Source organism: Poecilia mexicana, unplaced genomic scaffold, assembly GCF_051168715.1.
Source record: "Poecilia mexicana isolate PSO_F unplaced genomic scaffold, ASM5116871v1 scaffold_20, whole genome shotgun sequence".
Lineage (NCBI taxonomy): Eukaryota > Metazoa > Chordata > Actinopteri > Cyprinodontiformes > Poeciliidae > Poecilia > Poecilia mexicana.
The window spans coordinates 8,350,590-8,360,069 of record NW_028263389.1 but is presented as its reverse complement, the minus strand read 5'-3'; the positions used below and the strand labels follow the sequence as shown (position 1 = coordinate 8,360,069).

Genomic DNA, 9,480 nt, shown 5'->3' with positions numbered 1-9,480 from the left:
TGAGATCGAAAGTCGCCAATTAAGACGCCTAAACGCCTGGCTAATTGAGCTCAAAGTGTAGTCTGTCTCTCACATGATCACAAATGATTAACAAACACACACACACGCCTAGCTAATTCTTGGCAGCTCAGCTGCAGGGCTTAATGGTGAAAACGGTTGGATGTTCAAAGAGCACCCTGCGATTGGCAGTTTGCCGGCGTAGTTACATCATCAGCAATTAACACCAACCACATCTGACGCTTACGAAAGCAAAATCTGATCCATTATTGTGAAAAGATGAAAGTTATGTTTGTGACTGAATGTCTGTGCAGTGTTGCATGCTGCTGAGTAAATAATTTAGCCACTGGCCGCTTGTGACGAGCAGCAAAGTATCAGGTCAACAGCTAAAACCAGATGTTTAGGCACATTATATAAAAATGACAGGCTGTTTTTCCCTTACTGACATTAAATCAGAGAAAAGATTTTCTGTTTTAGGTCAGTTGGGTTTACTAAAGTCATCTACTAAATGCCAAAACATTGAAGGAGAAAAGCTATAGTTTTTATTACTTTCTTCAAAATCAGAATTTTATAACTTTAAACAACACGGGCGTGTCCACACTGTTCATAAGTAAGGCAGTGTTTTGGTAAAGAATCTGTGTATTGGCGTCAGGCCCTTTGAGACTGGTGACTCATGATGGTAAGAGAGTCACATTAAAACAAGTCTTCTACTGACATGACCTTAGAGGCCACTCAGCCAAGAAGAAGCCAAAATCTGAAAAGCAACCTAAAATGCTGGGTTACATTTATACATGCACTTAACAAAAATTTATATATATATATATATATATATATATATATATATATATATATATATGTATATATATATATATATATTTTTTTTTTTTTTTCCTTGAGAGAGGGGCAGGGGAATTGAAGTTTTTGGCCATCAGAACCATTTGTTATATTCGGAGGAAAAATGGGGAATCTCGCAACAGCATTCCGATGTTTGGTGCTGGTAGAATTACTAGTTATGGCTTCTTTACAAAATGTAATGGTGAGGTGCACTTGACAAAATAGATGGCATCAACATTATCCAGATATCCAATGACTCCACTTTGAATGATCAATTGAACTTGATTGCTTAATAGGCAAGATTTAATTAGAGCGTATGCAACTGACTTTGAACTGTGCCAAAATTGGCGCTCGTCGTTGAAGTTGCATGATGAAAATCCATGCATTTTGACCTGAGCCTCTTGTTATCCAATCCTCATTGTCACAGCCCAACTGGTGAACTTTTCTCGCTCCTTTGCATGCAAAACTATTGTGTGTAATTGTGTGTAATTGGTCAGAAACTGCTAACGGCAAAGTGAGAGAACGATGATAACTACACTGGTCCCAGGTGCAGAGAAGGGAATCTTGAACTGGGAGTGTTCTTCTGCTGCTGCTGGCCTTTCTTGTGTGCATCTTGGAAAAGTATTATCTTTCCAAGTTGTGACCCCTACTGTTTGGGAAGATAAGTGCAGTGAGTCTTTCAAAAACACCAGTGTAGGTCTTTCTTTTTTTTTTTTTTTTTTTTTACAGTATCAAATTGCACCAAATCATACAGCATTCTGTTAAAGTCTAAACACTGAAATGGTCTGCGTCTTGGTTGAGAGGTCAGTCGACCCAGATTGAAACAGCATTTGCTTTTTATCGACCTGTGCACTTTAACATTGGTAGAGTTACTGAGCTACATATGTTGTCCAAAAGCAGATACAGAACCCAAGAAAAATACGACATCAAATTGCATATCTCAAAATCATAAAGTTTTACAAAAAAAATAGAAATTATATCCACTGATTTACTTTTTTTTTTTTTTTTCTTAAAGTCATTGTGTCACCTGTTCTTGTACCGTCTCCCTTACACCAAAGTGTAATGCTCGCAGTGTTTATTTGGAGCAGTAGAGGTCTTTGTGAGGAATGAGGACAGATAACATCTGCTCCAGGCCTCTCCCTGGCTTGGCCCACAGGTCTGAGGAGCAAAGCGAATTGTGTCTGAAAGGGGATGATACCCATCGGAATGTTAATGGGGCTGAATATTTCAGAGGTGGGATCATCACATGGCAGCAGGAGGACGGCTGGGTTTCCCAAAAGCATTTAGCGGTTGAAGTTCCTCTGTGTTATTGTAAAGTCGGAGTCAGAGATGATTTCTATGCTACAGCTAACAAGGTCCAGTTGCTGTCGCTGGAGGGGAGGAGGGTATGTCTCCGGTGCTCTTTCATATTAATCAAGAAGTTCACCCAAATGTACTGTTTGTGTGACTGATTGCTCTTCTTTTATTTGTAATTCTTTGTGTTAATTCTAAATGAAAGTAACGTTCAAGGCATAAACAAAGGATGTAAGACAAAAAACATTGCTTTATTCTAAAATGGATGTAAAAGGATATTAGTTTTTTTTTGGTTTTTTTTGACTGCAAAAGATGCGATGCCTTTAAGTTTCATTTATTATTATATTTGTTGTGGTTCTTTTGTGGTGTTTGCCAGGATGCAAAAACTGTATAAACAAGTTATTATACATATGGTAAAGCCATTTACCAAAGCTCTATCACATTTAGTCTTTTTGTAGTGGTAGTAGTAAGACAAACATAACAATAAAAACAAAAAAAAACAAAAAAAGAAAAAAGTGGGAAGGAATGGGGGGATTGCCCCAGCAGCCCTTATAAACATCTGGAAACCACTATGGTGCTTTTATTTTTGCTAAAATTAGTGTTTGTGTTAGCCTTGGGAAAGGGAGAGAGAAAGAGAGAGAGAAAGAGAAAGAGACCAACTTGGAGGAGTCCGCTTTTTTTTTTTTTTTTTTTTTTTTCTTTCCATCAGAGTGAAACTGATGTTTGTGGAGGAGAGGGGGGAAAGGAGACAGAAGGAAGAGACCAGGTCAAAAAATTAGGAGAATTATTGCAGTGCTCCCAGATGTGTGCAGGGAGGATGACCTGAGAAAGTCAAAGTTGTTCCCCATCAATCATTGCCATATGCTTGCAGAGAAATGGATCCTGCAGGACACTTCATATTCCCCTTTCTGATTAGTTCATTTGAAAGATGAAGAGGGGAGGGGGGCGGTTAGGGGTGGAAGGTGATGCTCTTTCTGAAAATGGACGGTCCTGGCGCAACCCAAAAAAACAGAGGAACTCAATTTTAGAATCAAGAATTGTTATTTAAGACTCCAGGCATCTTCCTTCTTCTTCTTCTTTGGTTCTTCCTCATTCACCTCCATCACCCTGCTCCTCCTTCTCCTTCCATTCCCCATGTTTTCATTGCACAGGTTAGTGTCAGGGAGCGATGGAGTGAAGGCAACGCGCCCTTAACTCTGATCAAAGCAGCCAAGGAGGAAAGCTTTTCTAATGACCGGCATTCACTCTGCTTTCTTAATCCACCTCTCCTTCTTCCCCTCTCCCGTCTCCCATCCCTCCCCTTCTCTCTTTCACTTGCCTTTCTCTCTCAGGGCATTGGTAATTATCGGTGAGGTCTTAGTGACTGCAAATGAAATTACCATTTAAGAGAGAGGGAGAAAGAGACATCCCCTTTGCCATAGGAGAGGGCTTAAGTGAGGCAGCTAGGGTTTCGACTATTGATTTTTAAACTGCTACATCAGAGAGTGTAATGCTTTCATAATTTCAAATAAACTGTCTGGTTACGAAGTACTAATGAGAGAAAAAGTGAGAGGCGGACCAAACACAACAAAGACAATGATGGTGGGTGAATTTTAAGTGTTGACACGCATGTGTGGAAATTAAACTACTGCTCTGGTCAAACTACACTGCCACGGTGTAAACAACCCTGAACTAACCGGTAGCTAACAGTAATAAATGTCTACTGTGTGATAACGGGACATTGAAAATTTGATCAGACTGGTACTTTCTATGAAAATTCACATAAAGGGGAAATGTATAAATTTGCAGGTATATTTTTCTTCCACAAACACTATCTTCAAAATTGAAAAGAAAAAAAAAAGTAATGCAACCCCCCCCCCCCCAAAAAAAAAAAAACCAAAAAAAAAAACACATCAATTTTCCCGTCACATTTTTAAATATAAAATCATCTTTGATGGTCTGTCTTTACTGAAAATATAAGCCACACATCCATTAGCGATTTCAAATAAGCGGTGCACACAATAAAACTCTGTCCGACGAAAATGTGGCGTAATCGCAGCTTTTACTTCTGATGGCGTAAAGATTCAAAAACAGGGATAGAGAAAGGAAGAACTTTCACGTGCGGCTGCATGAATTTAAATTTCTTTACCTCTTTCACTTTTTCTCCCCCCCCCCCTACCCCCTCTGTTTTTCTCACTATAGACCGCAGGCCGTTGGAGGCAGCTTAGAAATCTCTTACATCTGGAACAGCCGTAATTCGTGGGATTTGGCCTGACAGCCATGACAGTCATCGGGGCGACCGACAACAACTGTCTCCTGTGTTAGCGGCTGCAGTGCATATGTGTGTGAGTGTTAGCTTCATTTCAGAGAGTGACGGTGGCTATCGGCTGTATGTGTGTGTGTGTCTGCGTGTGAACGTGACCCTTTCTGTTCAGAAGGGAAACTTTTTGAACAAGCTCCTTACGTGATCTGAATTTTGAGAAATTTACTAAGCAGAAGATTTTCTGTAAAGACAACAAATATAAAGCATAAAGAGAAGCATAAAGAGTGTAGAAATGTGCATTACCAAAAATAGCAATGCCTTTTAAAGAGAAAATATAAAAGCTTCATATTAATTTCGTTGTTTCACTTTTTCTGTTCTCTTTTTTTTTTTTTACTTGGTTGTGTTTCCACTATTTAAGAATAAGATAGAATAAGATATAATGTTATTTTCTTGCACAACAACTTAATCTGATCGGTTTCCTCCATATAAAATAAACAGAGTAAGTTAGAAACTAATTTAATTTCACCTGTTGCATTTTTATTTCAACGTTTTAAAATTCTTTAATATATGATCAATTTTGTCTAAATCAATACTATATTTAAGAGAGCTCCACTTTTGTAGTACAGTTAGGGAAGGAAAAGATAGCATCTATATCAAACACTCACATCCCAGTATTGTGCATTTATTTAAGATTAGACATGAGTCATGTCTCAGATAATTGTTTTTAACAAAAAGTGCCAAAAACAAACAAAATAAAACTTTTAATTACTCTGAAAGATTATTACTCCGTTGGTGGTTGTTGCAAAAATGAATCAGAAATCAATTTTAAATGGGGAACTTTAATAAAGTCATGCTTGAGTGGTTTTACATTGCAGTTATTTATTCCACTTTGCATCATATCAAGTGTCGTTCTGTGATTTTAAAGTAAGATCTGCTGCCTCCCTGCACAGAGTTTGACGACCAGGACACAGTCGGGGATGGGGAAAAAATGGATTTGTAAAATTCAATTTCTCTCCATGAAAAGGGCAGAAACTTGCTCTACTAATCTGGCTGAACATTAAACTCCAAAGATTATTCCGGGATAATACCGCATGCGTCCGGCACAGGCGAGCTCAAAGTTGCAGCACTTTTGTTCGCAGTGACACGACGACAGGCTGATACGCAGCAGACAAATTGTCAGTTTGTTTTATGGTGGGCCAGGGACACCCTACGCACAGACAGTAGCGGTCGTTTGCAGGTCCAAAATCCCACATTCCACATTCTTGATTCCAACAGCTCGCCTGCTAAGCTGGGCACCATATGAAGAGCCATTGTTAGAGAGGGTCATGTATCTCTCCCTCGCTCTCTCTCTGTCTGTCTGTCTCCTGCTCTGCCTTTCGGCCTTCCTCTATTACTGTCAGACTCTATATCTGTGACTCTTGCTCTGTGTATCCGTCCACATTTCCCTCTCCTGGCTCTCTGCTGACTAACGTCGCCTGTTTTTCGCCACCATCTTGCGCGAGTTTGTGTATTTCCTGCTTTGTTTCGCTCAAGCCCGTCGCGTCCCGGTCGTGCCGTTTCCGTCTGTGGCTCTGCTTTTCTGCAAGACTCTCACTTTGCTTTCTGCCTCTTTTTTTTTTCTCCTTTGTGTCTGTCTCCTCCTGTATCCCGCTGTCTGTCTCTCCATCTCCCGCTCCCTCTGCGTCTCCAGATATTCATGGAGAGATTTTCTCACATGTTGGATATAGATTTATGACCCCAGCAAGATCCCCGTGGCCACTAAATTTGATACCATCCACTAAGCCACATTGTTTTTTTGTGTGTGTTCGGGCTTGTCTGTTGTGCGCGATTGTGCGTAAGTATGTATGTGCATGTCTGGGTGAGTGTGTTCATGCATTACAAGGTGGAGGCGGGTGACTTTTAAAGGGTTAGCTTGGGTATGGTGGGTGCAGAGGAGGAATTTACAGTTTATTGAAGCACAGCAGTCAGGTATGTGTGCGAGTGTGCACATCGGGATGTCGGTGAGTGTGTGTGTGTGTGTGTGATAAAGAAAAAGAAGGAAAAAGAGAGAAAGAGAGAGAGAGCGAGCGCCTGTGGGTGCCAGGTGACCAGGCTAACCTCTTGGCTGGTGTTTTGGATTTAGCCTTTGGATAGCAAAGCAAAATAAAAATGGAATGCTTTTTCAATTACAGATCAGAGAGAGAGTGAACAAAGGCAGGAGAACAGGGAAAAAGTTATTGGGATCTAATATATCAGAAGCTTTGTGCCTCTAAAATCTAAGTGCTTTAATTTTGACAGCCAGAACATTTTGTTCTTGAATATTTAGAGTTCACAAGGGTCGCATAATTTGTACTCAATTTTTCTAAGTAATTTCTCTTGTAAAAGCTTTTCATTTTAGAAAATTCCTGCACGCCCTTTTGATGGCTTTTTTTTTTTTTTTTGCGGAAATTGCAGATTTCTATCTTTCTTTTTTTTTGTGCTTTTTTCTGCACTCCGGCTAACATGTACAAGTTGTACATTTGACTTTGCAAAATTGAGCAGCTAGCTCCGTTTTTAAACTCACAAACAACGAGCTGCGAAAATAGAAGACGGCTGAAACTGAATCTGAAGCCACACAGAGACACACCTGTGGAAAAGACAGCCACTTACTGTCTTTTTATGTTGTCTTATTAATTCTGACAGTAAAGGCACCTGAACGCTCCCATGCATATTTTATTGGCTGTAGGTGGTATTTGTTGTGTATTTATGTCTTTTTTTTTTTTTTGCTTTTTTTGTTTGAATGCTCCATTCCTTCAACTTATTCCACAAGTTGTCGAGGGCGGGTTTTTTTTTTCAAAATGGCATTGTAGAGTGCATAGGATTGTAATGTGCTCGTGTGTGACGTGAAAAGAAATGCTTCTCGCTTTTGATGTCTGGCTGAGAGGAACGGCACAAAAATAAAAGCCTTGTAAAATAAAGGAATGTTTTTGCAGGCTCGAGAGTGTGCGATCCCCTAAAATTGTTTATCTGTCAGTCAGGCGGCGAGCGCACGCGCCGACTGCGCTCAAACTTGTGTTTGTGTGAATGCGTGTGTGTGTGTGTGCGCGCGTGTGTGTGTCCACGCCTACATCTAAAAAGCCGTATCTGGCTTCAGATCAAATGGTGTATGAAGTAGGGGAATGACAGAGAGAAAAGTGATAGCTCTTTAATGTTACCTATCCACTCTCAAACCCAAATATAAGACCAGGAACATACGGAATAGAGAAGTGTGTTTTAGAAGAAAAGGAGTGACATGAAACACTTATGTAGAAAAGCTCTGAACATGACTTGGGCTTTGTAGCGAGGGGGAAGAAGATGTCTCGCAAAAAAAAAAAGAAAAAAGAAAGGAAAAAAAAGAAAGTAAATTGGATGGAGAGAAGAGTGAAGATGGGGTGAAGAATTAAACAGCGACATGCGCTTTTATAGTTTGTGTACGTTGGGGTACAGTCATGTTTCGTATCATGTCTAACTTGTGTTTTGTTTCTTTCCTCGCTCTGCTCACTCTAAACTTTTCACTGTCATTGTGTCGGAGCCAGATGTTATCACAGCAGCTGCATTCGTGTCCATGAATTGCTGCAGTTTTGAGGATTTAAACATTAAATTGATTTCAGAAAGAAATGTCTCATTTAACGTCTGTTGTTGAATTCACCTTGACCATTCCTATTTCTTGATTTCTTTTTTTTTCTTCCTCTCTGCAGGTCTGAAGCACAAGCTGAAATGGATCAAAGTATTTCATCTTTGCAAAATCGTTTCCGTGTCTCTGTTGTTCATTTTGGCAATTCATTCTACGTGATTTGTTTCTTGTAATGCTGATAAGTTCAGATAAACTACATGAATAAAATAATTTACTTCACTTTGCAACTCTTTTCAATTATTTGTGTATTTTCCTCCTTAGAATAAGATTTTTACACAAGGACTGGTTTTCAAAAGAGAGGCAAGAAAAGTGCCAGAATTAACTGAACACACCTAAAAATCACCAATGGATGAATTCCTCGGCGTAGCGAGAGGGAAATAGCCCCGGAGTAAACACATCGTAACAGTTTCTCGCAATAAACTTAAGAAAATAATTCCAGCAAGAAAAGCACTTTTTTCTTTTTTCTTTTCCCGACACAGACCGGAAGCAACAAGGGAGACATTATGCTTTTTTGGCATTAGGGCTACCGTAGAATCGGACAAGCATAAAATGTGGAAAAAAAATAAATAAATAAAAAAAAAAAATATATATATATAATCATTGAATCTGAATTGCAATATTCTAATATTCTGCACATTCAGACTTGCTAAGGGACAGTATGTGGATCAATATTTATGCAAACATTACCCTGTTTTGTTTTCTTAAAGGGACAGCGTTATGTATTTTCCAGGCACATGATGCCATTTTATAGTACAATCAAAAAACTATGTTACCTTCAGTTGTTATAAAACATGCTGCACATATCAAATATGACGTAAAAGAAATCTGACTTCATAACTTAGCACCTTGAAATTGGGCCTCTTTCTTTTGAAGAAACTATTGCTCCGTCTGAAACTCCACCTTCAGGAAGTCGTCGAAACATCGCTCCTCCTTTAACCCTTTCACAGCACTTTTACCAGAAGAAGTAGCTTGTACAATGAGCTCAGCAGATATGCAATCCTACCAGGTGTTTGCTTGTTATTGCTCCCAGTATGGAGGAGCTGAGCTCTATAATGCGGAAGCCTGGATCGGAAACTGTAGCTCGACAGGAGGAGCTTGGTCATCCAAGGTGGCGTTCGGTCTCTCTGATCACTTTACACAGCTGCCACGGGAGATTAAAGGATTCCTCAAACATGCATGAAAGAATCAAAGCGCCACTCCAGGTATGTTTTTGATGAGGGGATAACATTATAAGGTGATGTAAAAGTTTAACAAATAACCAGTTTTACATAATACTGGCCTTAAAAAAATGTTGCAAAACTTTTGTCTAATGTTGTACTTGTGAATTTAATATAGTGCACCCATGTGTCCTGTGTCCTGAAAGTACTATAAATATAAACTAACATTAAAAAAGCAAAAAAGCAAAATCTGTTGCTGCTGTAATTTCTCATCACCACAAATGGGCGAGTTTTAGAATATTTATTTTTTTTTACCCACTTGGAGG

At 39.3% G+C, this 9,480-nt stretch overlaps 1 long non-coding RNA gene across 1 annotated transcript; it reads left to right on the top strand.

Moving 5' to 3' along the window:
* The first annotated feature begins 889 nt into the window (after positions 1 to 889).
* On the top strand, positions 890 to 8,216 carry LOC106914696 (uncharacterized). The gene is made up of 3 exons (XR_015761672.1): positions 890 to 2,216; positions 4,306 to 4,448; positions 8,062 to 8,216. It is a non-coding gene; the product is annotated as an uncharacterized LOC106914696 (long non-coding RNA).
* The last annotated feature ends 1,264 nt before the right edge of the window (positions 8,217 to 9,480 follow it).